Source organism: Oncorhynchus masou, chromosome 26 (genome assembly GCF_036934945.1).
Source record: "Oncorhynchus masou masou isolate Uvic2021 chromosome 26, UVic_Omas_1.1, whole genome shotgun sequence".
Classification (NCBI taxonomy): domain Eukaryota; kingdom Metazoa; phylum Chordata; class Actinopteri; order Salmoniformes; family Salmonidae; genus Oncorhynchus; species Oncorhynchus masou.
Genome location: NC_088237.1, coordinates 18,773,250 through 18,777,771, shown reverse-complemented (window position 1 = coordinate 18,777,771; position 4,522 = coordinate 18,773,250).

The following is a 4,522-nucleotide window of genomic DNA, read 5'->3' as shown; positions in this document are numbered from 1 at the left end:
GCATTCAGGGCTCGAACCACCCAGGTTATAACAGACCTTATACCAAGGGTTTAACATTTATTTTTACTCTAATAATTACGTTGGTTTATGGCCAATTTACAATGGCTAAGGGCTGTATCCAGGGTTGCGTCATGCCTAAGAACAGCCCTTAGCTGTGGTATATTAGCCATATTCCACACCCCCTCGAGTCTTATTACCTAAATATACACTGAGTATATAAAGCATTAATTGATTTAGGCTATAGATTTGTATCAGTAGCTATGCCTGCCGTGTGAGATTTTACAGGTACAGTTGAAGATGGAAGTTTACATACACTTAGGTCATTCTTCAACCACTCCACAAATTTCTTGTTAAACAGCTTGGAAAATTCCAGAAAATTATGTCATGGCTTTAGAAGCTTCTGATAGGCTGATTGACATAATTTGAGTCAATTGGAGGTGTACCTGTGGATGTATTTCAAGGCCTACCTTCAAACTCAGTGCCTCTTTGCTTGACATAATGGGAAAATCAAAAGAAATCAGCCAATAACTCAGAAAATAAATTGTAGACCTCCACAAGTCTGGTTCATCCTTGGGGGCAATTTCCAAACGCCTGAAGGTACCACGTTCATCTGTACAAATAATAGCAAGTATCAACAGCATGGGACCACGCAGCCAACATACCGCTCAGGAAGGAGACGCGTTCTGTCTCCTAGAGATGAACGTACTTTGGTGCGAAAAGTGCAAATGAATCCCAGAACAACAGCAAAGGACCTTGTGAAAATGCTGGAGGAAACAGGTTTCAAAAGTATCTATATCCACAGTAAAATGAGTTCTATATCGACATAACCTCAAAGACCGCTCAGCAAGGAAGAAGCTACTGCTCCAAAACCGCCATAAAAAAGCCAGACTACGATTTGCAACTGCACATGGGGACAAAGATCATACTTTTTGGAGAAATGTCCTCTGGTCTGATGAAACAAAAATATAACTTTTTGACAATAATGACTATCTTTATGTTTGGAGGAAGAAGGGGGAGGATTGCAAGCTGAATAACACCATCCCAACCGTGATGCACGGGGGTGGCAGCATCATGTTGTGAGGGTGCTTTGCTGTAGGAGGGACTGGTGCACTTCAAAATATCGATGGCATCATGAGGGAGGACAATTATGTGGATATATTAAAGCAACATCTCAAGACATCAGTCAGGAAGTTAAAGCTTGGTCACAAATGGGTCTTCCAAATGGACAATGACCCCAAGCATACTTCCAAAGTTGTTGTAAAACGGTTTATGGACAACAAAATCAAGGCCTTGGAGTGGGCATCACAAAGCCCTGACCTCAGTCCTTTAGAAAATGTGTGGGCAGATCTGAAAAAGCGTGTGTCGAGCAAGGAGGCCTACTAACTTGACTAACTTGACTGTCAGGAGGAATGGGCCAAAATTCCCCCAACTTATTGTGGGAAGCTTGTGGCGGCTACCTGAAACGTTTGACCCACGTTAAACAATTTAAAGGCAATGCTACCAAATACTAATTGAGTGTATGTAAACTTCTGACCCATTGGGAATGTGCTGAAAGAAATAAAAGCTGAAAAAATAATTCTCTCTACTATAATTCTGACATTTCACATTCTTAAAATAAAGTGGTGATCCTAACTGACCTAAGACAAGGATTTTTTACTTGGATTAAATGTCAGGAATTGTGAAAAACTGAGTTTAAATGTATTTGGCTAAGGTGTATGTAAACTTCCGACTTCAACTGTTCTGACTGGCATGTAGTGTAAGCTTTTGCTATAGGATACTACACTGAGTGTACAAAACATTAAGGACACCTGCTCTATCCATGACAGACTGACCTGTTGAATTCAGGTGGAAGCTATGATCCCTCATTGATGTCTCTTGTTAAATCCACTTCAATCAGTGTAGATAAAGGGTAGGAGACAGGTTAAAGAATACTTTTTAAGCCTTGAGACAATTGAGACAAGAATTGTGTATGTGTGCCATTCAGAGGGTGAATGAGCAAGACAAAATATTTAAGTGACTTTGAACAGGTTATGGTAGTAGTTGCCAGGTGCACCGGTTTGTGTTAAGAACTTCTACACTGCTGTGTGTTTCACACTCAACAGTTTCCCGTGTATATCAAGAATGGTCCACCACCCAAAGGACATCCAGCCAACTTGACACAACCGTGGGAAGCATTGGAGTCAACATGGGCCAACATCCCTGTGGAACGCTTTCAACACCTTGTAGGCTGCAACTCAATATTAGGAGGAAGGTGTTCCTGTATAGTCAGTGTATATGTGTATAATATATGTACATGTATAAGTATGTGTAATACTTATGCTCATATATGTGTGACACATGCAGTATTCAAATGTTTATTACATATACACTGAGTATACCAAACATTAGGAACACCTTCCTAATATTGAGTTGCAGACCCTGTTCAAAAGCACTTATTTTGTCTTGCCCATTCACCCATTGAATGGCACACATACACAATCCATGTCTCAATTGTCTCAAGGCTTAAAAATCCTTCTTTAACCTGTCTCCTCCCCTTTATCTCCACGGATTGAAGTGGATTTAACAAGTGACATCAATGAGGGATCATAGCTTTCACCTGGATTCAGCTGGTCAGTCTGTCATGGACATGCTTTGTAAACTCAGTGTAGTATCCTATAGCAAAAGCCTACACTACATGCCAGTCACATACCTCTGTCTGTGTAAAATCTCACACAGCAGGCCTAGCTACTGATAAAAATCTATAGACTAAATCAAGTCAGTCTTCAAATGATTGATGATTGAATTGATGATGATCTAATTGATGATTGATATTTACAATAGATTACAGTTTTTCATGTGAAAATGTGTCCTTTACAGTTTTCCCTGATGGCACTTCCTCAAGGCACTCAATGTCGGTCTGCTGAACTGATAGGTCAGTTTCATCTTCACCTTGAAGATCTCTCCAGACTGGGTGTACTTCCTCAGCGCCCTGGACAACTTCTGGTAGGTCATTTGCCTCCTGTTGCCTTTCCTCTGCCCCCAGAGTGCTGCTACCTGTTCCTTGTTCCGGGAAGAGAAGCAGAACACTCCGTCTGCTGCCGCTGGCACCCAGGAAACGCAGTGGGCCATGCCAAGGTTCTCCAGCATCTCAAACAAGAAGTGAAACAGACGCACCTTTCTACCTGTAACCACAGTAACAATGATAAGATAGAGTGGAGCGGTTAACAATATCCCATCATAATTGATAATAAAAATCCCTTTTGAGATGACCAGCTGTGATGGTGTTCAGTGGTAAAGTTGTATGTATGTAAAACGTACAGAGATAAGCGGTGTATGGGACCATTGTCCTTTACAGTTAAAGGCAGGTCTCTTTAGGCATTGGTCCCTCAGGGCAGCATGAGCTCCAGTGGCAGTATCTGCTAACCACAAAAAGGGAAGTTGCCTCTCTCACCAGGTCCAGTGTGGTGTGTGGGTGCTGGTCTTGCTGGCATAGTATGTGGCAATGTGTGGTCTGTCCCTCTCTCAGGCAGTGTAGTGTTGTTTTGGTCCAGTAGTGTTGTTGTGTAGCCACCATGTGATTGCAGGGCCAGAAAAACATGTTTTTTTAACCAACTGAGTTGTATGACTGAGACAAGCAGAACATCGCCCAATAAACTATAGCCATATACTATGTATCTTTCACAGATCAAAGTGCTGTCTATGACATGCTGACCTAAGCCTCATGGGGAGGCTTATATCATTGAATGCGTACCTTTTCCTCATGGCACCAGTGATTGATCACAACAAGTTTCACCAGAGTTTCCTTCCATTGTCACTTTGTAGGCAAAGCACAGACGCCTCCCACTGCAATAGTGTAGAACAAGGGGTGGCATTAAAAATATACAATAATCCATTTATTTGTGTGATTCATAACGCTAATAGAGAATAACCTTTTTCTCTGCCATCTCCAGTGCCCTGTCTGTAGTGTTCCTCCAGAAAGTCCAAAATCACCTCCAGATCTGTCTGGTTGTCTTCGAAAGAATTCTGACAAAGATAACCGGTTCAAATTGCACAGCACTCACACATACAGTTCAGTTTGAAAGTGTGATGTCAATATACATCACTGTGCAGTTATCCTTAAGCTTATAACGGTCTCATATTTACCATTGTTGCCGGATGCACGTAGATTGCTGCAGTCACAGGTCCTGATCCCAGTTGTGTGTTAGATGAAATGCATGAAGGAACTGTGTGACACCCAGGCTTGTATTATGCCTCCTCAACATGACAGCAAGTTGGGGCTGCCTTGCTTATCGCCTGGCCTGCACACCTCACCACAACTAGGCTACCATAATTAAGCCTTCACCACAGGAACAATGACCACCACCAGAGAAGCACTCTCTCCCAGAACTGACCACATCCTCACCGCTGGGCAAGATAAGAGCAGCCATGGGCTCTCTTGACAAGAAAACAGCACCTATCACAATTGTTTGCCTTTTGGGATAGAGATACACCTTGTGTTCATGTCTTACAGAGTGTGGATTGATGAGGAATTGTGAGTGAGGGG